At 39.8% G+C, this 21,615-nt stretch overlaps 47 non-coding genes across 47 annotated transcripts; all 47 read right to left on the bottom strand.

Moving 5' to 3' along the window:
* Positions 1 to 66: 66 nt before the first annotated feature.
* On the bottom strand, positions 67 to 185 carry LOC143743938 (5S ribosomal RNA). Its single transcript, XR_013205680.1, has one exon. It is a non-coding gene; the product is annotated as a 5S ribosomal RNA (ribosomal RNA).
* Positions 186 to 347: 162 nt separating this feature from the next.
* On the bottom strand, positions 348 to 466 carry LOC143743937 (5S ribosomal RNA). The gene has a single exon (XR_013205679.1). It is a non-coding gene; the product is annotated as a 5S ribosomal RNA (ribosomal RNA).
* A 560-nt stretch (positions 467 to 1,026) lies between these two features.
* Positions 1,027 to 1,145, bottom strand: LOC143743936 (5S ribosomal RNA). Its single transcript, XR_013205678.1, has one exon. It is a non-coding gene; the product is annotated as a 5S ribosomal RNA (ribosomal RNA).
* A 162-nt stretch (positions 1,146 to 1,307) lies between these two features.
* Positions 1,308 to 1,426, bottom strand: LOC143743935 (5S ribosomal RNA). Its single transcript, XR_013205677.1, has one exon. It is a non-coding gene; the product is annotated as a 5S ribosomal RNA (ribosomal RNA).
* A 560-nt stretch (positions 1,427 to 1,986) lies between these two features.
* Positions 1,987 to 2,105, bottom strand: LOC143743934 (5S ribosomal RNA). The gene has a single exon (XR_013205676.1). It is a non-coding gene; the product is annotated as a 5S ribosomal RNA (ribosomal RNA).
* A 162-nt stretch (positions 2,106 to 2,267) lies between these two features.
* LOC143743933 (5S ribosomal RNA) lies at positions 2,268 to 2,386 on the bottom strand. Its single transcript, XR_013205675.1, has one exon. It is a non-coding gene; the product is annotated as a 5S ribosomal RNA (ribosomal RNA).
* A 561-nt stretch (positions 2,387 to 2,947) lies between these two features.
* LOC143743932 (5S ribosomal RNA) lies at positions 2,948 to 3,066 on the bottom strand. Its single transcript, XR_013205674.1, has one exon. It is a non-coding gene; the product is annotated as a 5S ribosomal RNA (ribosomal RNA).
* Positions 3,067 to 3,228: 162 nt separating this feature from the next.
* On the bottom strand, positions 3,229 to 3,347 carry LOC143743931 (5S ribosomal RNA). Its single transcript, XR_013205673.1, has one exon. It is a non-coding gene; the product is annotated as a 5S ribosomal RNA (ribosomal RNA).
* A 371-nt stretch (positions 3,348 to 3,718) lies between these two features.
* On the bottom strand, positions 3,719 to 3,837 carry LOC143743929 (5S ribosomal RNA). The gene has a single exon (XR_013205671.1). It is a non-coding gene; the product is annotated as a 5S ribosomal RNA (ribosomal RNA).
* Positions 3,838 to 4,209: 372 nt separating this feature from the next.
* LOC143743927 (5S ribosomal RNA) lies at positions 4,210 to 4,328 on the bottom strand. The gene has a single exon (XR_013205670.1). It is a non-coding gene; the product is annotated as a 5S ribosomal RNA (ribosomal RNA).
* Positions 4,329 to 4,699: 371 nt separating this feature from the next.
* Positions 4,700 to 4,818, bottom strand: LOC143743926 (5S ribosomal RNA). The gene has a single exon (XR_013205669.1). It is a non-coding gene; the product is annotated as a 5S ribosomal RNA (ribosomal RNA).
* Positions 4,819 to 5,189: 371 nt separating this feature from the next.
* LOC143744002 (5S ribosomal RNA) lies at positions 5,190 to 5,308 on the bottom strand. The gene has a single exon (XR_013205737.1). It is a non-coding gene; the product is annotated as a 5S ribosomal RNA (ribosomal RNA).
* A 162-nt stretch (positions 5,309 to 5,470) lies between these two features.
* LOC143743925 (5S ribosomal RNA) lies at positions 5,471 to 5,589 on the bottom strand. The gene has a single exon (XR_013205668.1). It is a non-coding gene; the product is annotated as a 5S ribosomal RNA (ribosomal RNA).
* A 371-nt stretch (positions 5,590 to 5,960) lies between these two features.
* LOC143743924 (5S ribosomal RNA) lies at positions 5,961 to 6,079 on the bottom strand. The gene has a single exon (XR_013205667.1). It is a non-coding gene; the product is annotated as a 5S ribosomal RNA (ribosomal RNA).
* A 372-nt stretch (positions 6,080 to 6,451) lies between these two features.
* Positions 6,452 to 6,570, bottom strand: LOC143743923 (5S ribosomal RNA). The gene has a single exon (XR_013205666.1). It is a non-coding gene; the product is annotated as a 5S ribosomal RNA (ribosomal RNA).
* A 371-nt stretch (positions 6,571 to 6,941) lies between these two features.
* On the bottom strand, positions 6,942 to 7,060 carry LOC143743922 (5S ribosomal RNA). The gene has a single exon (XR_013205665.1). It is a non-coding gene; the product is annotated as a 5S ribosomal RNA (ribosomal RNA).
* A 371-nt stretch (positions 7,061 to 7,431) lies between these two features.
* On the bottom strand, positions 7,432 to 7,550 carry LOC143743921 (5S ribosomal RNA). Its single transcript, XR_013205664.1, has one exon. It is a non-coding gene; the product is annotated as a 5S ribosomal RNA (ribosomal RNA).
* Positions 7,551 to 7,912: 362 nt separating this feature from the next.
* Positions 7,913 to 8,031, bottom strand: LOC143743920 (5S ribosomal RNA). Its single transcript, XR_013205663.1, has one exon. It is a non-coding gene; the product is annotated as a 5S ribosomal RNA (ribosomal RNA).
* Positions 8,032 to 8,402: 371 nt separating this feature from the next.
* Positions 8,403 to 8,521, bottom strand: LOC143743919 (5S ribosomal RNA). The gene has a single exon (XR_013205662.1). It is a non-coding gene; the product is annotated as a 5S ribosomal RNA (ribosomal RNA).
* A 371-nt stretch (positions 8,522 to 8,892) lies between these two features.
* Positions 8,893 to 9,011, bottom strand: LOC143743916 (5S ribosomal RNA). Its single transcript, XR_013205660.1, has one exon. It is a non-coding gene; the product is annotated as a 5S ribosomal RNA (ribosomal RNA).
* Positions 9,012 to 9,382: 371 nt separating this feature from the next.
* Positions 9,383 to 9,501, bottom strand: LOC143743915 (5S ribosomal RNA). The gene has a single exon (XR_013205659.1). It is a non-coding gene; the product is annotated as a 5S ribosomal RNA (ribosomal RNA).
* A 370-nt stretch (positions 9,502 to 9,871) lies between these two features.
* On the bottom strand, positions 9,872 to 9,990 carry LOC143744001 (5S ribosomal RNA). The gene has a single exon (XR_013205736.1). It is a non-coding gene; the product is annotated as a 5S ribosomal RNA (ribosomal RNA).
* A 170-nt stretch (positions 9,991 to 10,160) lies between these two features.
* LOC143743914 (5S ribosomal RNA) lies at positions 10,161 to 10,279 on the bottom strand. The gene has a single exon (XR_013205658.1). It is a non-coding gene; the product is annotated as a 5S ribosomal RNA (ribosomal RNA).
* A 371-nt stretch (positions 10,280 to 10,650) lies between these two features.
* LOC143743913 (5S ribosomal RNA) lies at positions 10,651 to 10,769 on the bottom strand. Its single transcript, XR_013205657.1, has one exon. It is a non-coding gene; the product is annotated as a 5S ribosomal RNA (ribosomal RNA).
* Positions 10,770 to 11,131: 362 nt separating this feature from the next.
* LOC143743912 (5S ribosomal RNA) lies at positions 11,132 to 11,250 on the bottom strand. Its single transcript, XR_013205656.1, has one exon. It is a non-coding gene; the product is annotated as a 5S ribosomal RNA (ribosomal RNA).
* Positions 11,251 to 11,621: 371 nt separating this feature from the next.
* Positions 11,622 to 11,740, bottom strand: LOC143743911 (5S ribosomal RNA). Its single transcript, XR_013205655.1, has one exon. It is a non-coding gene; the product is annotated as a 5S ribosomal RNA (ribosomal RNA).
* Positions 11,741 to 12,112: 372 nt separating this feature from the next.
* LOC143743910 (5S ribosomal RNA) lies at positions 12,113 to 12,231 on the bottom strand. The gene has a single exon (XR_013205654.1). It is a non-coding gene; the product is annotated as a 5S ribosomal RNA (ribosomal RNA).
* Positions 12,232 to 12,602: 371 nt separating this feature from the next.
* Positions 12,603 to 12,721, bottom strand: LOC143743909 (5S ribosomal RNA). Its single transcript, XR_013205653.1, has one exon. It is a non-coding gene; the product is annotated as a 5S ribosomal RNA (ribosomal RNA).
* Positions 12,722 to 13,083: 362 nt separating this feature from the next.
* Positions 13,084 to 13,202, bottom strand: LOC143743908 (5S ribosomal RNA). The gene has a single exon (XR_013205652.1). It is a non-coding gene; the product is annotated as a 5S ribosomal RNA (ribosomal RNA).
* A 371-nt stretch (positions 13,203 to 13,573) lies between these two features.
* On the bottom strand, positions 13,574 to 13,692 carry LOC143743907 (5S ribosomal RNA). The gene has a single exon (XR_013205651.1). It is a non-coding gene; the product is annotated as a 5S ribosomal RNA (ribosomal RNA).
* Positions 13,693 to 14,054: 362 nt separating this feature from the next.
* LOC143743904 (5S ribosomal RNA) lies at positions 14,055 to 14,173 on the bottom strand. Its single transcript, XR_013205649.1, has one exon. It is a non-coding gene; the product is annotated as a 5S ribosomal RNA (ribosomal RNA).
* Positions 14,174 to 14,545: 372 nt separating this feature from the next.
* Positions 14,546 to 14,664, bottom strand: LOC143744000 (5S ribosomal RNA). Its single transcript, XR_013205735.1, has one exon. It is a non-coding gene; the product is annotated as a 5S ribosomal RNA (ribosomal RNA).
* A 162-nt stretch (positions 14,665 to 14,826) lies between these two features.
* Positions 14,827 to 14,945, bottom strand: LOC143743903 (5S ribosomal RNA). The gene has a single exon (XR_013205648.1). It is a non-coding gene; the product is annotated as a 5S ribosomal RNA (ribosomal RNA).
* A 371-nt stretch (positions 14,946 to 15,316) lies between these two features.
* LOC143743902 (5S ribosomal RNA) lies at positions 15,317 to 15,435 on the bottom strand. The gene has a single exon (XR_013205647.1). It is a non-coding gene; the product is annotated as a 5S ribosomal RNA (ribosomal RNA).
* A 372-nt stretch (positions 15,436 to 15,807) lies between these two features.
* On the bottom strand, positions 15,808 to 15,926 carry LOC143743901 (5S ribosomal RNA). Its single transcript, XR_013205646.1, has one exon. It is a non-coding gene; the product is annotated as a 5S ribosomal RNA (ribosomal RNA).
* Positions 15,927 to 16,297: 371 nt separating this feature from the next.
* On the bottom strand, positions 16,298 to 16,416 carry LOC143743900 (5S ribosomal RNA). Its single transcript, XR_013205645.1, has one exon. It is a non-coding gene; the product is annotated as a 5S ribosomal RNA (ribosomal RNA).
* Positions 16,417 to 16,787: 371 nt separating this feature from the next.
* LOC143743999 (5S ribosomal RNA) lies at positions 16,788 to 16,906 on the bottom strand. The gene has a single exon (XR_013205734.1). It is a non-coding gene; the product is annotated as a 5S ribosomal RNA (ribosomal RNA).
* A 162-nt stretch (positions 16,907 to 17,068) lies between these two features.
* On the bottom strand, positions 17,069 to 17,187 carry LOC143743899 (5S ribosomal RNA). Its single transcript, XR_013205644.1, has one exon. It is a non-coding gene; the product is annotated as a 5S ribosomal RNA (ribosomal RNA).
* A 371-nt stretch (positions 17,188 to 17,558) lies between these two features.
* On the bottom strand, positions 17,559 to 17,677 carry LOC143743898 (5S ribosomal RNA). The gene has a single exon (XR_013205643.1). It is a non-coding gene; the product is annotated as a 5S ribosomal RNA (ribosomal RNA).
* A 372-nt stretch (positions 17,678 to 18,049) lies between these two features.
* On the bottom strand, positions 18,050 to 18,168 carry LOC143743897 (5S ribosomal RNA). Its single transcript, XR_013205642.1, has one exon. It is a non-coding gene; the product is annotated as a 5S ribosomal RNA (ribosomal RNA).
* A 371-nt stretch (positions 18,169 to 18,539) lies between these two features.
* LOC143743896 (5S ribosomal RNA) lies at positions 18,540 to 18,658 on the bottom strand. The gene has a single exon (XR_013205641.1). It is a non-coding gene; the product is annotated as a 5S ribosomal RNA (ribosomal RNA).
* A 362-nt stretch (positions 18,659 to 19,020) lies between these two features.
* Positions 19,021 to 19,139, bottom strand: LOC143743894 (5S ribosomal RNA). Its single transcript, XR_013205640.1, has one exon. It is a non-coding gene; the product is annotated as a 5S ribosomal RNA (ribosomal RNA).
* A 371-nt stretch (positions 19,140 to 19,510) lies between these two features.
* LOC143743998 (5S ribosomal RNA) lies at positions 19,511 to 19,629 on the bottom strand. The gene has a single exon (XR_013205733.1). It is a non-coding gene; the product is annotated as a 5S ribosomal RNA (ribosomal RNA).
* Positions 19,630 to 19,791: 162 nt separating this feature from the next.
* LOC143743892 (5S ribosomal RNA) lies at positions 19,792 to 19,910 on the bottom strand. Its single transcript, XR_013205638.1, has one exon. It is a non-coding gene; the product is annotated as a 5S ribosomal RNA (ribosomal RNA).
* Positions 19,911 to 20,281: 371 nt separating this feature from the next.
* Positions 20,282 to 20,400, bottom strand: LOC143743891 (5S ribosomal RNA). Its single transcript, XR_013205637.1, has one exon. It is a non-coding gene; the product is annotated as a 5S ribosomal RNA (ribosomal RNA).
* A 371-nt stretch (positions 20,401 to 20,771) lies between these two features.
* Positions 20,772 to 20,890, bottom strand: LOC143743890 (5S ribosomal RNA). Its single transcript, XR_013205636.1, has one exon. It is a non-coding gene; the product is annotated as a 5S ribosomal RNA (ribosomal RNA).
* Positions 20,891 to 21,261: 371 nt separating this feature from the next.
* On the bottom strand, positions 21,262 to 21,380 carry LOC143743889 (5S ribosomal RNA). The gene has a single exon (XR_013205635.1). It is a non-coding gene; the product is annotated as a 5S ribosomal RNA (ribosomal RNA).
* Positions 21,381 to 21,615: the final 235 nt, after the last annotated feature.

The raw sequence follows: 21,615 nt of genomic DNA, 5'->3' as shown, positions 1-21,615 counted from the left end.
TCTGAAGAATCTCAGAGACTTTTTAAGGCTTTTTGAAGCTCAGGCACTCTTTTTTTTTTTTTAAAAAGCTTACAGCACCTGGTATTCCCAGGCGGTCTCCCATCCAAGTACTAACCAGGCCCGACCCTGCTTAGCTTCCGAGATCAGACGAGATCGGGCGTGCCCAAGGTGGTATGGCCGTAAGCGAATACTGCTGCCAAAATTGGGCTATTTAAAAGGTTAGACCATTAGTGAAGAAAACTAAGAACAACTTTTGAAAAAACTCAAACTCTTTCATGCTTTCTGAAGAATCTCAGAGACTTTTTAAGGCTTTTTGAAGCTCAGGCACTCTTTTTTTTTTTTTTAAAAGCTTACAGCACCTGGTATTCCCAGGCGGTCTCCCATCCAAGTACTAACCAGGCCCGACCCTGCTTAGCTTCCGAGATCAGACGAGATCGGGCGTGCCCAAGGTGGTATGGCCGTAAGCTAAAACTGCTGCCAAAATTGGGCTATTTAAAAGGTTAGACCATTAGTGAAGAAAACTAAGAACAACTTTTGAAAAAACTCAAGCTCTTTCATGCTTTCTGAAGAATCTCAGAGACTTTTTAAGGCTTTTTGAAGAAGCTCAGGGACTCTTTTTTTTTTTTCTTAAAAAAGCTTACAACACCTAGTATTCCCATGCGGCCTCCCATCCAAGTACTAACCAGGCCTTATTTAAAAGCTTAGACCATTAGTGAAGAAGACTAAGAAGAACTTTTGAAAAAACTCAAACTCTTTCATGCTTTCTGAAGAATCTCAGAGACTTTTTAAGGCTTTTTGAAGCTCAGGCACTCTTTTTTTTTTTCTTAAAAAAGCTTACAACACCCAGTATTCCCATGCGGCCTCCCATCCAAGTACTAACCAGGCCTTATTTAAAAGCTTAGACCATTAGTGAAGAAGACTAAGAAGAACTTTTGAAAAAACTCAAACTCTTTCATGCTTTCTGAAGAATCTCAGAGACTTTTTAAGGCTTTTTGAAGCTCAGGCACTCTTTTTTTTTTTTTAAAAAGCTTACAGCACCTGGTATTCCCAGGCGGTCTCCCATCCAAGTACTAACCAGGCCCGACCCTGCTTAGCTTCCGAGATCAGACGAGATCGGGCGTGCCCAAGGTGGTATGGCCGTAAGCGAATACTGCTGCCAAAATTGGGCTATTTAAAAGGTTAGACCATTAGTGAAGAAAACTAAGAACAACTTTTGAAAAAACTCAAACTCTTTCATGCTTTCTGAAGAATCTCAGAGACTTTTTAAGGCTTTTTGAAGCTCAGGCACTCTTTTTTTTTTTTTTAAAAGCTTACAGCACCTGGTATTCCCAGGCGGTCTCCCATCCAAGTACTAACCAGGCCCGACCCTGCTTAGCTTCCGAGATCAGACGAGATCGGGCGTGCCCAAGGTGGTATGGCCGTAAGCTAAAACTGCTGCCAAAATTGGGCTATTTAAAAGGTTAGACCATTAGTGAAGAAAACTAAGAACAACTTTTGAAAAAACTCAAGCTCTTTCATGCTTTCTGAAGAATCTCAGAGACTTTTTAAGGCTTTTTGAAGAAGCTCAGGGACTCTTTTTTTTTTTTCTTAAAAAAGCTTACAACACCTAGTATTCCCATGCGGCCTCCCATCCAAGTACTAACCAGGCCTTATTTAAAAGCTTAGACCATTAGTGAAGAAGACTAAGAAGAACTTTTGAAAAAACTCAAACTCTTTCATGCTTTCTGAAGAATCTCAGAGACTTTTTAAGGCTTTTTGAAGCTCAGGCACTCTTTTTTTTTTTCTTAAAAAAGCTTACAACACCCAGTATTCCCATGCGGCCTCCCATCCAAGTACTAACCAGGCCTTATTTAAAAGCTTAGACCATTAGTGAAGAAGACTAAGAAGAACTTTTGAAAAAACTCAAACTCTTTCATGCTTTCTGAAGAATCTCAGAGACTTTTTAAGGCTTTTTGAAGCTCAGGCACTCTTTTTTTTTTTTTAAAAAGCTTACAGCACCTGGTATTCCCAGGCGGTCTCCCATCCAAGTACTAACCAGGCCCGACCCTGCTTAGCTTCCGAGATCAGACGAGATCGGGCGTGCCCAAGGTGGTATGGCCGTAAGCGAATACTGCTGCCAAAATTGGGCTATTTAAAAGGTTAGACCATTAGTGAAGAAAACTAAGAACAACTTTTGAAAAAACTCAAACTCTTTCATGCTTTCTGAAGAATCTCAGAGACTTTTTAAGGCTTTTTGAAGCTCAGGCACTCTTTTTTTTTTTTTTAAAAGCTTACAGCACCTGGTATTCCCAGGCGGTCTCCCATCCAAGTACTAACCAGGCCCGACCCTGCTTAGCTTCCGAGATCAGACGAGATCGGGCGTGCCCAAGGTGGTATGGCCGTAAGCTAAAACTGCTGCCAAAATTGGGCTATTTAAAAGGTTAGACCATTAGTGAAGAAAACTAAGAACAACTTTTGAAAAAACTCAAGCTCTTTCATGCTTTCTGAAGAATCTCAGAGACTTTTTAAGGCTTTTTGAAGAAGCTCAGGGACTCTTTTTTTTTTTTCTTAAAAAAGCTTACAACACCTAGTATTCCCATGCGGCCTCCCATCCAAGTACTAACCAGGCCTTATTTAAAAGCTTAGACCATTAGTGAAGAAGACTAAGAAGAACTTTTGAAAAAACTCAAACTCTTTCATGCTTTCTGAAGAATCTCAGAGACTTTTTAAGGCTTTTTGAAGCTCAGGCACTCTTTTTTTTTTTCTTAAAAAAGCTTACAACACCCAGTATTCCCATGCGGCCTCCCATCCAAGTACTAACCAGGCCTTATTTAAAAGCTTAGACCATTAGTGAAGAAGACTAAGAAGAACTTTTGAAAAAACTCAAACTCTTTCATGCTTTCTGAAGAATCTCAGAGACTTTTTAAGGCTTTTTGAAGCTCAGGCACTCTTTTTTTTTTTTTAAAAAAGCTTACAGCACCTGGTATTCCCAGGCGGTCTCCCATCCAAGTACTAACCAGGCCCGACCCTGCTTAGCTTCCGAGATCAGACGAGATCGGGCGTGCCCAAGGTGGTATGGCCGTAAGCGAATACTGCTGCCAAAATTGGGCTATTTAAAAGGTTAGACCATTAGTGAAGAAAACTAAGAACAACTTTTGAAAAAACTCAAACTCTTTCATGCTTTCTGAAGAATCTCAGAGACTTTTTAAGGCTTTTTGAAGCTCAGGCACTCTTTTTTTTTTTTTTAAAAGCTTACAGCACCTGGTATTCCCAGGCGGTCTCCCATCCAAGTACTAACCAGGCCCGACCCTGCTTAGCTTCCGAGATCAGACGAGATCGGGCGTGCCCAAGGTGGTATGGCCGTAAGCTAAAACTGCTGCCAAAATTGGGCTATTTAAAAGGTTAGACCATTAGTGAAGAAAACTAAGAACAACTTTTGAAAAAACTCAAGCTCTTTCATGCTTTCTGAAGAATCTCAGAGACTTTTTAAGGCTTTTTGAAGAAGCTCAGGGACTCTTTTTTTTTTTCTTAAAAAAGCTTACAACACCTAGTATTCCCATGCGGCCTCCCATCCAAGTACTAACCAGGCCTTATTTAAAAGCTTAGACCATTAGTGAAGAAGACTAAGAAGAACTTTTGAAAAAACTCAAACTCTTTCATGCTTTCTGAAGAATCTCAGAGACTTTTTAAGGCTTTTTGAAGCTCAGGCACTCTTTTTTTTTTTTTTTTTTTTTTTAAAAGCTTACAGCACCTGGTATTCCCAGGCGGTCTCCCATCCAAGTACTAACCAGGCCCGACCCTGCTTAGCTTCCGAGATCAGACGAGATCGGGCGTGCCCAAGGTGGTATGGCCGTAAGCTAAAACTGCTGCCAAAATTGGGCTATTTAAAAGGTTAGACCATTTGTGAAGAAAACTAAGAACAACTTTTGAAAAAACTCAAGCTCTTTCATGCTTTCTGAAGAATCTCAGAGACTTTTTAAGGCTTTTTGAAGAAGCTCAGGGACTCTTTTTTTTTTTTCTTAAAAAAGCTTACAACACCTAGTATTCCCATGCGGCCTCCCATCCAAGTACTAACCAGGCCTTATTTAAAAGCTTAGACCATTAGTGAAGAAGACTAAGAAGAACTTTTGAAAAAACTCAAACTCTTTCATGCTTTCTGAAGAATCTCAGAGACTTTTTAAGGCTTTTTGAAGCTCAGGCACTCTTTTTTTTTTTTTTTTTTTTTTTAAAAGCTTACAGCACCTGGTATTCCCAGGCGGTCTCCCATCCAAGTACTAACCAGGCCCGACCCTGCTTAGCTTCCGAGATCAGACGAGATCGGGCGTGCCCAAGGTGGTATGGCCGTAAGCTAAAACTGCTGCCAAAATTGGGCTATTTAAAAGGTTAGACCATTAGTGAAGAAAACTAAGAACAACTTTTGAAAAAACTCAAGCTCTTTCATGCTTTCTGAAGAATCTCAGAGACTTTTTAAGGCTTTTTGAAGAAGCTCAGGGACTCTTTTTTTTTTTTCTTAAAAAAGCTTACAACACCTAGTATTCCCATGCGGCCTCCCATCCAAGTACTAACCAGGCCTTATTTAAAAGCTTAGACCATTAGTGAAGAAGACTAAGAAGAACTTTTGAAAAAACTCAAACTCTTTCATGCTTTCTGAAGAATCTCAGAGACTTTTTAAGGCTTTTTGAAGCTCAGGCACTCTTTTTTTTTTTTTTTTTTTTTTAAAAGCTTACAGCACCTGGTATTCCCAGGCGGTCTCCCATCCAAGTACTAACCAGGCCCGACCCTGCTTAGCTTCCGAGATCAGACGAGATCGGGCGTGCCCAAGGTGGTATGGCCGTAAGCTAAAACTGCTGCCAAAATTGGGCTATTTAAAAGGTTAGACCATTAGTGAAGAAAACTAAGAACAACTTTTGAAAAAACTCAAGCTCTTTCATGCTTTCTGAAGAATCTCAGAGACTTTTTAAGGCTTTTTGAAGAAGCTCAGGGACTCTTTTTTTTTTTTCTTAAAAATTTTTACAACACCTAGTATTCCCATGCGGCCTCCCATCCAAGTACTAACCAGGCCTTATTTAAAAGCTTAGACCATTAGTGAAGAAGACTAAGAAGAACTTTTGAAAAAACTCAAACTCTTTCATGCTTTCTGAAGAATCTCAGAGACTTTTTAAGGCTTTTTGAAGCTCAGGCACTCTTTTTTTTTTTTTTTTTTTTTTAAAAGCTTACAGCACCTGGTATTCCCAGGCGGTCTCCCATCCAAGTACTAACCAGTCCCGACCCTGCTTAGCTTCCGAGATCAGACGAGATCGGGCGTGCCCAAGGTGGTATGGCCGTAAGCGAATACTGCTGCCAAAATTGGGCTATTTAAAAGGTTAGACCATTAGTGAAGAAAACTAAGAACAACTTTTGAAAAAACTCAAACTCTTTCATGCTTTCTGAAGAATCTCAGAGACTTTTTAAGGCTTTTTGAAGCTCAGGCACTCTTTTTTTTTTTTTTAAAAGCTTACAGCACCTGGTATTCCCAGGCGGTCTCCCATCCAAGTACTAACCAGGCCCGACCCTGCTTAGCTTCCGAGATCAGACGAGATCGGGCGTGCCCAAGGTGGTATGGCCGTAAGCTAAAACTGCTGCCAAAATTGGGCTATTTAAAAGGTTAGACCATTAGTGAAGAAAACTAAGAACAACTTTTGAAAAAACTCAAGCTCTTTCATGCTTTCTGAAGAATCTCAGAGACTTTTTAAGGCTTTTTGAAGAAGCTCAGGGACTCTTTTTTTTTTTTCTTAAAAAAGCTTACAACACCTAGTATTCCCATGCGGCCTCCCATCCAAGTACTAACCAGGCCTTATTTAAAAGCTTAGACCATTAGTGAAGAAGACTAAGAAGAACTTTTGAAAAAACTCAAACTCTTTCATGCTTTCTGAAGAATCTCAGAGACTTTTTAAGGCTTTTTGAAGCTCAGGCACTCTTTTTTTTTTTTTTTTTTTTTTAAAAGCTTACAGCACCTGGTATTCCCAGGCGGTCTCCCATCCAAGTACTAACCAGGCCCGACCCTGCTTAGCTTCCGAGATCAGACGAGATCGGGCGTGCCCAAGGTGGTATGGCCGTAAGCTAAAACTGCTGCCAAAATTGGGCTATTTAAAAGGTTAGACCATTAGTGAAGAAAACTAAGAACAACTTTTGAAAAAACTCAAGCTCTTTCATGCTTTCTGAAGAATCTCAGAGACTTTTTAAGGCTTTTTGAAGAAGCTCAGGGACTCTTTTTTTTTTTTCTTAAAAAAGCTTACAACACCTAGTATTCCCATGCGGCCTCCCATCCAAGTACTAACCAGGCCTTATTTAAAAGCTTAGACCATTAGTGAAGAAGACTAAGAAGAACTTTTGAAAAAACTCAAACTCTTTCATGCTTTCTGAAGAATCTCAGAGACTTTTTAAGGCTTTTTGAAGCTCAGGCACTCTTTTTTTTTTTTTTTTTTTTTTTAAAAGCTTACAGCACCTGGTATTCCCAGGCGGTCTCCCATCCAAGTACTAACCAGGCCCGACCCTGCTTAGCTTCCGAGATCAGACGAGATCGGGCGTGCCCAAGGTGGTATGGCCGTAAGCTAAAACTGCTGCCAAAATTGGGCTATTTAAAAGGTTAGACCATTAGTGAAGAAAACTAAGAACAACTTTTGAAAAAACTCAAGCTCTTTCATGCTTTCTGAAGAATCTCAGAGACTTTTTAAGGCTTTTTGAAGAAGCTCAGGGACTCTTTTTTTTTTTTCTTAAAAAAGCTTACAACACCTAGTATTCCCATGCGGCCTCCCATCCAAGTACTAACCAGGCCTTATTTAAAAGCTTAGACCATTAGTGAAGAAGACTAAGAAGAACTTTTGAAAAAACTCAAACTCTTTCATGCTTTCTGAAGAATCTCAGAGACTTTTTAAGGCTTTTTGAAGCTCAGGCACTCTTTTTTTTTTTTTTTTTTTTTTAAAAGCTTACAGCACCTGGTATTCCCAGGCGGTCTCCCATCCAAGTACTAACCAGGCCCGACCCTGCTTAGCTTCCGAGATCAGACGAGATCGGGCGTGCCCAAGGTGGTATGGCCGTAAGCTAAAACTGCTGCCAAAATTGGGCTATTTAAAAGGTTAGACCATTAGTGAAGAAAACTAAGAACAACTTTTGAAAAAACTCAAGCTCTTTCATGCTTTCTGAAGAATCTCAGAGACTTTTTAAGGCTTTTTGAAGAAGCTCAGGGACTCTTTTTTTTTTTTCTTAAAAAAGCTTACAACACCTAGTATTCCCATGCGGCCTCCCATCCAAGTACTAACCAGGCCTTATTTAAAAGCTTAGACCATTAGTGAAGAAGACTAAGAAGAACTTTTGAAAAAACTCAAACTCTTTCATGCTTTCTGAAGAATCTCAGAGACTTTTTAAGGCTTTTTGAAGCTCAGGCACTCTTTTTTTTTTTTTTTTTTTTTTAAAAGCTTACAGCACCTGGTATTCCCAGGCGGTCTCCCATCCAAGTACTAACCAGGCCCGACCCTGCTTAGCTTCCGAGATCAGACGAGATCGGGCGTGCCCAAGGTGGTATGGCCGTAAGCTAAAACTGCTGCCAAAATTGGGCTATTTAAAAGGTTAGACCATTAGTGAAGAAAACTAAGAACAACTTTTGAAAAAACTCAAGCTCTTTCATGCTTTCTGAAGAATCTCAGAGACTTTTTAAGTCTTTTTGAAGAAGCTCAGGCACTCTTTTTTTTTTTCTTAAAAAAGCTTACAACACCCAGTATTCCCATGCGGCCTCCCATCCAAGTACTAACCAGGCCTTATTTAAAAGCTTAGACCATTAGTGAAGAAGACTAAGAAGAACTTTTGAAAAAACTCAAACTCTTTCATGCTTTCTGAAGAATCTCAGAGACTTTTTAAGGCTTTTTGAAGCTCAGGCACTCTTTTTTTTTTTTTAAAAAGCTTACAGCACCTGGTATTCCCAGGCGGTCTCCCATCCAAGTACTAACCAGGCCCGACCCTGCTTAGCTTCCGAGATCAGACGAGATCGGGCGTGCCCAAGGTGGTATGGCCGTAAGCTAAAACTGCTGCCAAAATTGGGCTATTTAAAAGGTTAGACCATTTGTGAAGAAAACTAAGAACAACTTTTGAAAAAACTCAAGCTCTTTCATGCTTTCTGAAGAATCTCAGAGACTTTTTAAGGCTTTTTGAAGAAGCTCAGGGACTCTTTTTTTTTTTTCTTAAAAAAGCTTACAACACCTAGTATTCCCATGCGGCCTCCCATCCAAGTACTAACCAGGCCTTATTTAAAAGCTTAGACCATTAGTGAAGAAGACTAAGAAGAACTTTTGAAAAAACTCAAACTCTTTCATGCTTTCTGAAGAATCTCAGAGACTTTTTAAGGCTTTTTGAAGCTCAGGCACTCTTTTTTTTTTTTTTTTTTTTTTAAAAGCTTACAGCACCTGGTATTCCCAGGCGGTCTCCCATCCAAGTACTAACCAGGCCCGACCCTGCTTAGCTTCCGAGATCAGACGAGATCGGGCGTGCCCAAGGTGGTATGGCCGTAAGCTAAAACTGCTGCCAAAATTGGGCTATTTAAAAGGTTAGACCATTAGTGAAGAAAACTAAGAACAACTTTTGAAAAAACTCAAGCTCTTTCATGCTTTCTGAAGAATCTCAGAGACTTTTTAAGGCTTTTTGAAGAAGCTCAGGGACTCTTTTTTTTTTTTCTTAAAAAAGCTTACAACACCTAGTATTCCCATGCGGCCTCCCATCCAAGTACTAACCAGGCCTTATTTAAAAGCTTAGACCATTAGTGAAGAAGACTAAGAAGAACTTTTGAAAAAACTCAAACTCTTTCATGCTTTCTGAAGAATCTCAGAGACTTTTTAAGGCTTTTTGAAGCTCAGGCACTCTTTTTTTTTTTTTTTTTTTTTTAAAAGCTTACAGCACCTGGTATTCCCAGGCGGTCTCCCATCCAAGTACTAACCAGGCCCGACCCTGCTTAGCTTCCGAGATCAGACGAGATCGGGCGTGCCCAAGGTGGTATGGCCGTAAGCTAAAACTGCTGCCAAAATTGGGCTATTTAAAAGGTTAGACCATTTGTGAAGAAAACTAAGAACAACTTTTGAAAAAACTCAAGCTCTTTCATGCTTTCTGAAGAATCTCAGAGACTTTTTAAGGCTTTTTGAAGAAGCTCAGGGACTCTTTTTTTTTTTTCTTAAAAAAGCTTACAACACCTAGTATTCCCATGCGGCCTCCCATCCAAGTACTAACCAGGCCTTATTTAAAAGCTTAGACCATTAGTGAAGAAGACTAAGAAGAACTTTTGAAAAAACTCAAACTCTTTCATGCTTTCTGAAGAATCTCAGAGACTTTTTAAGGCTTTTTGAAGCTCAGGCACTCTTTTTTTTTTTTTTTTTTTTTTAAAAGCTTACAGCACCTGGTATTCCCAGGCGGTCTCCCATCCAAGTACTAACCAGGCCCGACCCTGCTTAGCTTCCGAGATCAGACGAGATCGGGCGTGCCCAAGGTGGTATGGCCGTAAGCTAAAACTGCTGCCAAAATTGGGCTATTTAAAAGGTTAGACCATTAGTGAAGAAAACTAAGAACAACTTTTGAAAAAACTCAAGCTCTTTCATGCTTTCTGAAGAATCTCAGAGACTTTTTAAGGCTTTTTGAAGAAGCTCAGGGACTCTTTTTTTTTTTTCTTAAAAATTTTTACAACACCTAGTATTCCCATGCGGCCTCCCATCCAAGTACTAACCAGGCCTTATTTAAAAGCTTAGACCATTAGTGAAGAAGACTAAGAAGAACTTTTGAAAAAACTCAAACTCTTTCATGCTTTCTGAAGAATCTCAGAGACTTTTTAAGGCTTTTTGAAGCTCAGGCACTCTTTTTTTTTTTTTTTTTTTTTAAAAGCTTACAGCACCTGGTATTCCCAGGCGGTCTCCCATCCAAGTACTAACCAGTCCCGACCCTGCTTAGCTTCCGAGATCAGACGAGATCGGGCGTGCCCAAGGTGGTATGGCCGTAAGCGAATACTGCTGCCAAAATTGGGCTATTTAAAAGGTTAGACCATTAGTGAAGAAAACTAAGAACAACTTTTGAAAAAACTCAAACTCTTTCATGCTTTCTGAAGAATCTCAGAGACTTTTTAAGGCTTTTTGAAGCTCAGGCACTCTTTTTTTTTTTTTTTTTTTTTTAAAAGCTTACAGCACCTGGTATTCCCAGGCGGTCTCCCATCCAAGTACTAACCAGGCCCGACCCTGCTTAGCTTCCGAGATCAGACGAGATCGGGCGTGCCCAAGGTGGTATGGCCGTAAGCTAAAACTGCTGCCAAAATTGGGCTATTTAAAAGGTTAGACCATTAGTGAAGAAAACTAAGAACAACTTTTGAAAAAACTCAAGCTCTTTCATGCTTTCTGAAGAATCTCAGAGACTTTTTAAGGCTTTTTGAAGAAGCTCAGGGACTCTTTTTTTTTTTTCTTAAAAAAGCTTACAACACCTAGTATTCCCATGCGGCCTCCCATCCAAGTACTAACCAGGCCTTATTTAAAAGCTTAGACCATTAGTGAAGAAGACTAAGAAGAACTTTTGAAAAAACTCAAACTCTTTCATGCTTTCTGAAGAATCTCAGAGACTTTTTAAGGCTTTTTGAAGCTCAGGCACTCTTTTTTTTTTTTTTTTTTTTTTAAAAGCTTACAGCACCTGGTATTCCCAGGCGGTCTCCCATCCAAGTACTAACCAGGCCCGACCCTGCTTAGCTTCCGAGATCAGACGAGATCGGGCGTGCCCAAGGTGGTATGGCCGTAAGCTAAAACTGCTGCCAAAATTGGGCTATTTAAAAGGTTAGACCATTAGTGAAGAAAACTAAGAACAACTTTTGAAAAAACTCAAGCTCTTTCATGCTTTCTGAAGAATCTCAGAGACTTTTTAAGTCTTTTTGAAGAAGCTCAGGCACTCTTTTTTTTTTTCTTAAAAAAGCTTACAACACCCAGTATTCCCATGCGGCCTCCCATCCAAGTACTAACCAGGCCTTATTTAAAAGCTTAGACCATTAGTGAAGAAGACTAAGAAGAACTTTTGAAAAAACTCAAACTCTTTCATGCTTTCTGAAGAATCTCAGAGACTTTTTAAGGCTTTTTGAAGCTCAGGCACTCTTTTTTTTTTTTTAAAAAGCTTACAGCACCTGGTATTCCCAGGCGGTCTCCCATCCAAGTACTAACCAGGCCCGACCCTGCTTAGCTTCCGAGATCAGACGAGATCGGGCGTGCCCAAGGTGGTATGGCCGTAAGCTAAAACTGCTGCCAAAATTGGGCTATTTAAAAGGTTAGACCATTTGTGAAGAAAACTAAGAACAACTTTTGAAAAAACTCAAGCTCTTTCATGCTTTCTGAAGAATCTCAGAGACTTTTTAAGGCTTTTTGAAGAAGCTCAGGGACTCTTTTTTTTTTTTCTTAAAAAAGCTTACAACACCTAGTATTCCCATGCGGCCTCCCATCCAAGTACTAACCAGGCCTTATTTAAAAGCTTAGACCATTAGTGAAGAAGACTAAGAAGAACTTTTGAAAAAACTCAAACTCTTTCATGCTTTCTGAAGAATCTCAGAGACTTTTTAAGGCTTTTTGAAGCTCAGGCACTCTTTTTTTTTTTTTTTTTTTTTTAAAAGCTTACAGCACCTGGTATTCCCAGGCGGTCTCCCATCCAAGTACTAACCAGGCCCGACCCTGCTTAGCTTCCGAGATCAGACGAGATCGGGCGTGCCCAAGGTGGTATGGCCGTAAGCTAAAACTGCTGCCAAAATTGGGCTATTTAAAAGGTTAGACCATTAGTGAAGAAAACTAAGAACAACTTTTGAAAAAACTCAAGCTCTTTCATGCTTTCTGAAGAATCTCAGAGACTTTTTAAGGCTTTTTGAAGAAGCTCAGGGACTCTTTTTTTTTTTTCTTAAAAAAGCTTACAACACCTAGTATTCCCATGCGGCCTCCCATCCAAGTACTAACCAGGCCTTATTTAAAAGCTTAGACCATTAGTGAAGAAGACTAAGAAGAACTTTTGAAAAAACTCAAACTCTTTCATGCTTTCTGAAGAATCTCAGAGACTTTTTAAGGCTTTTTGAAGCTCAGGCACTCTTTTTTTTTTTTTTTTTTTTTTTAAAAGCTTACAGCACCTGGTATTCCCAGGCGGTCTCCCATCCAAGTACTAACCAGGCCCGACCCTGCTTAGCTTCCGAGATCAGACGAGATCGGGCGTGCCCAAGGTGGTATGGCCGTAAGCTAAAACTGCTGCCAAAATTGGGCTATTTAAAAGGTTAGACCATTAGTGAAGAAAACTAAGAACAACTTTTGAAAAAACTCAAGCTCTTTCATGCTTTCTGAAGAATCTCAGAGACTTTTTAAGGCTTTTTGAAGAAGCTCAGGGACTCTTTTTTTTTTTTCTTAAAAAAGCTTACAACACCTAGTATTCCCATGCGGCCTCCCATCCAAGTACTAACCAGGCCTTATTTAAAAGCTTAGACCATTAGTGAAGAAGACTAAGAAGAACTTTTGAAAAAACTCAAACTCTTTCATGCTTTCTGAAGAATCTCAGAGACTTTTTAAGGCTTTTTGAAGCTCAGGCACTCTTTTTTTTTTTTTTTTTTTTTTAAAAGCTTACAGCACCTGGTATTCCCAGGCGGTCTCCCATCCAAGTACTAACCAGGCCCGACCCTGCTTAGCTTCCGAGATCAGACGAGATCGGGCGTGCCCAAGGTGGTATGGCCGTAAGCTAAAACTGCTGCCAAAATTGGGCTATTTAAAAGGTTAGACCATTAGTGAAGAAAACTAAGAACAACTTTTGAAAAAACTCAAGCTCTTTCATGCTTTCTGAAGAATCTCAGAGACTTTTTAAGTCTTTTTGAAGAAGCTCAGGCACTCTTTTTTTTTTTCTTAAAAAAGCTTACAACACCCAGTATTCCCATGCGGCCTCCCATCCAAGTACTAACCAGGCCTTATTTAAAAGCTTAGACCATTAGTGAAGAAGACTAAGAAGAACTTTTGAAAAAACTCAAACTCTTTCATGCTTTCTGAAGAATCTCAGAGACTTTTTAAGGCTTTTTGAAGCTCAGGCACTCTTTTTTTTTTTTTAAAAAGCTTACAGCACCTGGTATTCCCAGGCGGTCTCCCATCCAAGTACTAACCAGGCCCGACCCTGCTTAGCTTCCGAGATCAGACGAGATCGGGCGTGCCCAAGGTGGTATGGCCGTAAGCTAAAACTGCTGCCAAAATTGGGCTATTTAAAAGGTTAGACCATTAGTGAAGAAAACTAAGAACAACTTTTGAAAAAACTCAAGCTCTTTCATGCTTTCTGAAGAATCTCAGAGACTTTTTAAGGCTTTTTGAAGAAGCTCAGGGACTCTTTTTTTTTTTTCTTAAAAAAGCTTACAACACCTAGTATTCCCATGCGGCCTCCCATCCAAGTACTAACCAGGCCTTATTTAAAAGCTTAGACCATTAGTGAAGAAGACTAAGAAGAACTTTTGAAAAAACTCAAACTCTTTCATGCTTTCTGAAGAATCTCAGAGACTTTTTAAGGCTTTTTGAAGCTCAGGCACTCTTTTTTTTTTTTTTTTTTTTTTAAAAGCTTACAGCACCTGGTATTCCCAGGCGGTCTCCCATCCAAGTACTAACCAGGCCCGACCCTGCTTAGCTTCCGAGATCAGACGAGATCGGGCGTGCCCAAGGTGGTATGGCCGTAAGCTAAAACTGCTGCCAAAATTGGGCTATTTAAAAGGTTAGACCATTAGTGAAGAAAACTAAGAACAACTTTTGAAAAAACTCAAGCTCTTTCATGCTTTCTGAAGAATCTCAGAGACTTTTTAAGTCTTTTTGAAGAAGCTCAGGCACTCTTTTTTTTTTTCTTAAAAAAGCTTACAACACCCAGTATTCCCATGCGGCCTCCCATCCAAGTACTAACCAGGCCTTATTTAAAAGCTTAGACCATTAGTGAAGAAGACTAAGAAGAACTTTTGAAAAAACTCAAACTCTTTCATGCTTTCTGAAGAATCTCAGAGACTTTTTAAGGCTTTTTGAAGCTCAGGCACTCTTTTTTTTTTTTTAAAAAGCTTACAGCACCTGGTATTCCCAGGCGGTCTCCCATCCAAGTACTAACCAGGCCCGACCCTGCTTAGCTTCCGAGATCAGACGAGATCGGGCGTGCCCAAGGTGGTATGGCCGTAAGCTAAAACTGCTGCCAAAATTGGGCTATTTAAAAGGTTAGACCATTTGTGAAGAAAACTAAGAACAACTTTTGAAAAAACTCAAGCTCTTTCATGCTTTCTGAAGAATCTCAGAGACTTTTTAAGGCTTTTTGAAGAAGCTCAGGGACTCTTTTTTTTTTTTCTTAAAAATTTTTACAACACCTAGTATTCCCATGCGGCCTCCCATCCAAGTACTAACCAGGCCTTATTTAAAAGCTTAGACCATTAGTGAAGAAGACTAAGAAGAACTTTTGAAAAAACTCAAACTCTTTCATGCTTTCTGAAGAATCTCAGAGACTTTTTAAGGCTTTTTGAAGCTCAGGCACTCTTTTTTTTTTTTTTTTTTTTTTTAAAAGCTTACAGCACCTGGTATTCCCAGGCGGTCTCCCATCCAAGTACTAACCAGTCCCGACCCTGCTTAGCTTCCGAGATCAGACGAGATCGGGCGTGCCCAAGGTGGTATGGCCGTAAGCGAATACTGCTGCCAAAATTGGGCTATTTAAAAGGTTAGACCATTAGTGAAGAAAACTAAGAACAACTTTTGAAAAAACTCAAACTCTTTCATGCTTTCTGAAGAATCTCAGAGACTTTTTAAGGCTTTTTGAAGCTCAGGCACTCTTTTTTTTTTTTTTAAAAGCTTACAGCACCTGGTATTCCCAGGCGGTCTCCCATCCAAGTACTAACCAGGCCCGACCCTGCTTAGCTTCCGAGATCAGACGAGATCGGGCGTGCCCAAGGTGGTATGGCCGTAAGCTAAAACTGCTGCCAAAATTGGGCTATTTAAAAGGTTAGACCATTAGTGAAGAAAACTAAGAACAACTTTTGAAAAAACTCAAGCTCTTTCATGCTTTCTGAAGAATCTCAGAGACTTTTTAAGGCTTTTTGAAGAAGCTCAGGGACTCTTTTTTTTTTTTCTTAAAAAAGCTTACAACACCTAGTATTCCCATGCGGCCTCCCATCCAAGTACTAACCAGGCCTTATTTAAAAGCTTAGACCATTAGTGAAGAAGACTAAGAAGAACTTTTGAAAAAACTCAAACTCTTTCATGCTTTCTGAAGAATCTCAGAGACTTTTTAAGGCTTTTTGAAGCTCAGGCACTCTTTTTTTTTTTTTTTTTTTTTTAAAAGCTTACAGCACCTGGTATTCCCAGGCGGTCTCCCATCCAAGTACTAACCAGGCCCGACCCTGCTTAGCTTCCGAGATCAGACGAGATCGGGCGTGCCCAAGGTGGTATGGCCGTAAGCTAAAACTGCTGCCAAAATTGGGCTATTTAAAAGGTTAGACCATTTGTGAAGAAAACTAAGAACAACTTTTGAAAAAACTCAAGCTCTTTCATGCTTTCTGAAGAATCTCAGAGACTTTTTAAGGCTTTTTGAAGAAGCTCAGGGACTCTTTTTTTTTTTTCTTAAAAAAGCTTACAACACCTAGTATTCCCATGCGGCCTCCCATCCAAGTACTAACCAGGCCTTATTTAAAAGCTTAGACCATTAGTGAAGAAGACTAAGAAGAACTTTTGAAAAAACTCAAACTCTTTCATGCTTTCTGAAGAATCTCAGAGACTTTTTAAGGCTTTTTGAAGCTCAGGCACTCTTTTTTTTTTTTTTTTTTTTTTTAAAAGCTTACAGCACCTGGTATTCCCAGGCGGTCTCCCATCCAAGTACTAACCAGGCCCGACCCTGCTTAGCTTCCGAGATCAGACGAGATCGGGCGTGCCCAAGGTGGTATGGCCGTAAGCTAAAACTGCTGCCAAAATTGGGCTATTTAAAAGGTTAGACCATTAGTGAAGAAAACTAAGAACAACTTTTGAAAAAACTCAAGCTCTTTCATGCTTTCTGAAGAATCTCAGAGACTTTTTAAGGCTTTTTGAAGAAGCTCAGGGACTCTTTTTTTTTTTTCTTAAAAAAGCTTACAACACCTAGTATTCCCATGCGGCCTCCCATCCAAGTACTAACCAGGCCTTATTTAAAAGCTTAGACCATTAGTGAAGAAGACTAAGAAGAACTTTTGAAAAAACTCAAACTCTTTCATGCTTTCTGAAGAATCTCAGAGACTTTTTAAGGCTTTTTGAAGCTCAGGCACTCTTTTTTTTTTTTTTTTTTTTTTAAAAGCTTACAGCACCTGGTATTCCCAGGCGGTCTCCCATCCAAGTACTAACCAGGCCCGACCCTGCTTAGCTTCCGAGATCAGACGAGATCGGGCGTGCCCAAGGTGGTATGGCCGTAAGCTAAAACTGCTGCCAAAATTGGGCTATTTAAAAGGTTAGACCATTAGTGAAGAAAACTAAGAACAACTTTTGAAAAAACTCAAGCTCTTTCATGCTTTCTGAAGAATCTCAGAGACTTTTTAAGGCTTTTTGAAGAAGCTCAGGGACTCTTTTTTTTTTTTCTTAAAAATTTTTACAACACCTAGTATTCCCATGCGGCCTCCCATCCAAGTACTAACCAGGCCTTATTTAAAAGCTTAGACCATTAGTGAAGAAGACTAAGAAGAACTTTTGAAAAAACTCAAACTCTTTCATGCTTTCTGAAGAATCTCAGAGACTTTTTAAGGCTTTTTGAAGCTCAGGCACTCTTTTTTTTTTTTTTTTTTTTTTAAAAGCTTACAGCACCTGGTATTCCCAGGCGGTCTCCCATCCAAGTACTAACCAGTCCCGACCCTGCTTAGCTTCCGAGATCAGACGAGATCGGGCGTGCCCAAGGTGGTATGGCCGTAAGCGAATACTGCTGCCAAAATTGGGCTATTTAAAAGGTTAGACCATTAGTGAAGAAAACTAAGAACAACTTTTGAAAAAACTCAAACTCTTTCATGCTTTCTGAAGAATCTCAGAGACTTTTTAAGGCTTTTTGAAGCTCAGGCACTCTTTTTTTTTTTTTTAAAAGCTTACAGCACCTGGTATTCCCAGGCGGTCTCCCATCCAAGTACTAACCAGGCCCGACCCTGCTTAGCTTCCGAGATCAGACGAGATCGGGCGTGCCCAAGGTGGTATGGCCGTAAGCTAAAACTGCTGCCAAAATTGGGCTATTTAAAAGGTTAGACCATTAGTGAAGAAAACTAAGAACAACTTTTGAAAAAACTCAAGCTCTTTCATGCTTTCTGAAGAATCTCAGAGACTTTTTAAGGCTTTTTGAAGAAGCTCAGGGACTCTTTTTTTTTTTTCTTAAAAAAGCTTACAACACCTAGTATTCCCATGCGGCCTCCCATCCAAGTACTAACCAGGCCTTATTTAAAAGCTTAGACCATTAGTGAAGAAGACTAAGAAGAACTTTTGAAAAAACTCAAACTCTTTCATGCTTTCTGAAGAATCTCAGAGACTTTTTAAGGCTTTTTGAAGCTCAGGCACTCTTTTTTTTTTTTTTTTTTTTTTAAAAGCTTACAGCACCTGGTATTCCCAGGCGGTCTCCCATCCAAGTACTAACCAGGCCCGACCCTGCTTAGCTTCCGAGATCAGACGAGATCGGGCGTGCCCAAGGTGGTATGGCCGTAAGCTAAAACTGCTGCCAAAATTGGGCTATTTAAAAGGTTAGACCATTAGTGAAGAAAACTAAGAACAACTTTTGAAAAAACTCAAGCTCTTTCATGCTTTCTGAAGAATCTCAGAGACTTTTTAAGGCTTTTTGAAGAAGCTCAGGGACTCTTTTTTTTTTTTCTTAAAAAAGCTTACAACACCTAGTATTCCCATGCGGCCTCCCATCCAAGTACTAACCAGGCCTTATTTAAAAGCTTAGACCATTAGTGAAGAAGACTAAGAAGAACTTTTGAAAAAACTCAAACTCTTTCATGCTTTCTGAAGAATCTCAGAGACTTTTTAAGGCTTTTTGAAGCTCAGGCACTCTTTTTTTTTTTTTTTTTTTTTTTAAAAGCTTACAGCACCTGGTATTCCCAGGCGGTCTCCCATCCAAGTACTAACCAGGCCCGACCCTGCTTAGCTTCCGAGATCAGACGAGATCGGGCGTGCCCAAGGTGGTATGGCCGTAAGCTAAAACTGCTGCCAAAATTGGGCTATTTAAAAGGTTAGACCATTAGTGAAGAAAACTAAGAACAACTTTTGAAAAAACTCAAGCTCTTTCATGCTTTCTGAAGAATCTCAGAGACTTTTTAAGGCTTTTTGAAGAAGCTCAGGGACTCTTTTTTTTTTTTCTTAAAAAAGCTTACAACACCTAGTATTCCCATGCGGCCTCCCATCCAAGTACTAACCAGGCCTTATTTAAAAGCTTAGACCATTAGTGAAGAAGACTAAGAAGAACTTTTGAAAAAACTCAAACTCTTTCATGCTTTCTGAAGAATCTCAGAGACTTTTTAAGGCTTTTTGAAGCTCAGGCACTCTTTTTTTTTTTTTTTTTTTTTTAAAAGCTTACAGCACCTGGTATTCCCAGGCGGTCTCCCATCCAAGTACTAACCAGGCCCGACCCTGCTTAGCTTCCGAGATCAGACGAGATCGGGCGTGCCCAAGGTGGTATGGCCGTAAGCTAAAACTGCTGCCAAAATTGGGCTATTTAAAAGGTTAGACCATTAGTGAAGAAAACTAAGAACAACTTTTGAAAAAACTCAAGCTCTTTCATGCTTTCTGAAGAATCTCAGAGACTTTTTAAGTCTTTTTGAAGAAGCTCAGGCACTCTTTTTTTTTTTCTTAAAAAAGCTTACAACACCCAGTATTCCCATGCGGCCTCCCATCCAAGTACTAACCAGGCCTTATTTAAAAGCTTAGACCATTAGTGAAGAAGACTAAGAAGAACTTTTGAAAAAACTCAAACTCTTTCATGCTTTCTGAAGAATCTCAGAGACTTTTTAAGGCTTTTTGAAGCTCAGGCACTCTTTTTTTTTTTTTAAAAAGCTTACAGCACCTGGTATTCCCAGGCGGTCTCCCATCCAAGTACTAACCAGGCCCGACCCTGCTTAGCTTCCGAGATCAGACGAGATCGGGCGTGCCCAAGGTGGTATGGCCGTAAGCTAAAACTGCTGCCAAAATTGGGCTATTTAAAAGGTTAGACCATTTGTGAAGAAAACTAAGAACAACTTTTGAAAAAACTCAAGCTCTTTCATGCTTTCTGAAGAATCTCAGAGACTTTTTAAGGCTTTTTGAAGAAGCTCAGGGACTCTTTTTTTTTTTTCTTAAAAATTTTTACAACACCTAGTATTCCCATGCGGCCTCCCATCCAAGTACTAACCAGGCCTTATTTAAAAGCTTAGACCATTAGTGAAGAAGACTAAGAAGAACTTTTGAAAAAACTCAAACTCTTTCATGCTTTCTGAAGAATCTCAGAGACTTTTTAAGGCTTTTTGAAGCTCAGGCACTCTTTTTTTTTTTTTTTTTTTTTTAAAAGCTTACAGCACCTGGTATTCCCAGGCGGTCTCCCATCCAAGTACTAACCAGTCCCGACCCTGCTTAGCTTCCGAGATCAGACGAGATCGGGCGTGCCCAAGGTGGTATGGCCGTAAGCGAATACTGCTGCCAAAATTGGGCTATTTAAAAGGTTAGACCATTAGTGAAGAAAACTAAGAACAACTTTTGAAAAAACTCAAACTCTTTCATGCTTTCTGAAGAATCTCAGAGACTTTTTAAGGCTTTTTGAAGCTCAGGCACTCTTTTTTTTTTTTTTAAAAGCTTACAGCACCTGGTATTCCCAGGCGGTCTCCCATCCAAGTACTAACCAGGCCCGACCCTGCTTAGCTTCCGAGATCAGACGAGATCGGGCGTGCCCAAGGTGGTATGGCCGTAAGCTAAAACTGCTGCCAAAATTGGGCTATTTAAAAGGTTAGACCATTAGTGAAGAAAACTAAGAACAACTTTTGAAAAAACTCAAGCTCTTTCATGCTTTCTGAAGAATCTCAGAGACTTTTTAAGGCTTTTTGAAGAAGCTCAGGGACTCTTTTTTTTTTTTCTTAAAAAAGCTTACAACACCTAGTATTCCCATGCGGCCTCCCATCCAAGTACTAACCAGGCCTTATTTAAAAGCTTAGACCATTAGTGAAGAAGACTAAGAAGAACTTTTGAAAAAACTCAAACTCTTTCATGCTTTCTGAAGAATCTCAGAGACTTTTTAAGGCTTTTTGAAGCTCAGGCACTCTTTTTTTTTTTTTTTTTTTTTTAAAAGCTTACAGCACCTGGTATTCCCAGGCGGTCTCCCATCCAAGTACTAACCAGGCCCGACCCTGCTTAGCTTCCGAGATCAGACGAGATCGGGCGTGCCCAAGGTGGTATGGCCGTAAGCTAAAACTGCTGCCAAAATTGGGCTATTTAAAAGGTTAGACCATTTGTGAAGAAAACTAAGAACAACTTTTGAAAAAACTCAAGCTCTTTCATGCTTTCTGAAGAATCTCAGAGACTTTTTAAGGCTTTTTGAAGAAGCTCAGGGACTCTTTTTTTTTTTTCTTAAAAAAGCTTACAACACCTAGTATTCCCATGCGGCCTCCCATCCAAGTACTAACCAGGCCTTATTTAAAAGCTTAGACCATTAGTGAAGAAGACTAAGAAGAACTTTTGAAAAAACTCAAACTCTTTCATGCTTTCTGAAGAATCTCAGAGACTTTTTAAGGCTTTTTGAAGCTCAGGCACTCTTTTTTTTTTTTTTTTTTTTTTAAAAGCTTACAGCACCTGGTATTCCCAGGCGGTCTCCCATCCAAGTACTAACCAGGCCCGACCCTGCTTAGCTTCCGAGATCAGACGAGATCGGGCGTGCCCAAGGTGGTATGGCCGTAAGCTAAAACTGCTGCCAAAATTGGGCTATTTAAAAGGTTAGACCATTAGTGAAGAAAACTAAGAACAACTTTTGAAAAAACTCAAGCTCTTTCATGCTTTCTGAAGAATCTCAGAGACTTTTTAAGGCTTTTTGAAGAAGCTCAGGGACTCTTTTTTTTTTTTCTTAAAAAAGCTTACAACACCTAGTATTCCCATGCGGCCTCCCATCCAAGTACTAACCAGGCCTTATTTAAAAGCTTAGACCATTAGTGAAGAAGACTAAGAAGAACTTTTGAAAAAACTCAAACTCTTTCATGCTTTCTGAAGAATCTCAGAGACTTTTTAAGGCTTTTTGAAGCTCAGGCACTCTTTTTTTTTTTTTTTTTTTTTTAAAAGCTTACAGCACCTGGTATTCCCAGGCGGTCTCCCATCCAAGTACTAACCAGGCCCGACCCTGCTTAGCTTCCGAGATCAGACGAGATCGGGCGTGCCCAAGGTGGTATGGCCGTAAGCTAAAACTGCTGCCAAAATTGGGCTATTTAAAAGGTTAGACCATTAGTGAAGAAAACTAAGAACAACTTTTGAAAAAACTCAAGCTCTTTCATGCTTTCTGAAGAATCTCAGAGACTTTTTAAGGCTTTTTGAAGAAGCTCAGGGACTCTTTTTTTTTTTTCTTAAAAATTTTTACAACACCTAGTATTCCCATGCGGCCTCCCATCCAAGTACTAACCAGGCCTTATTTAAAAGC

This window comes from Siphateles boraxobius, unplaced genomic scaffold (genome assembly GCF_051911475.1).
Source record: "Siphateles boraxobius isolate OS27281-9 unplaced genomic scaffold, OSU_SipBor_1 190, whole genome shotgun sequence".
Lineage (NCBI taxonomy): Eukaryota > Metazoa > Chordata > Actinopteri > Cypriniformes > Leuciscidae > Siphateles > Siphateles boraxobius.
This window is presented reverse-complemented; position numbering and strand designations above follow the sequence as displayed.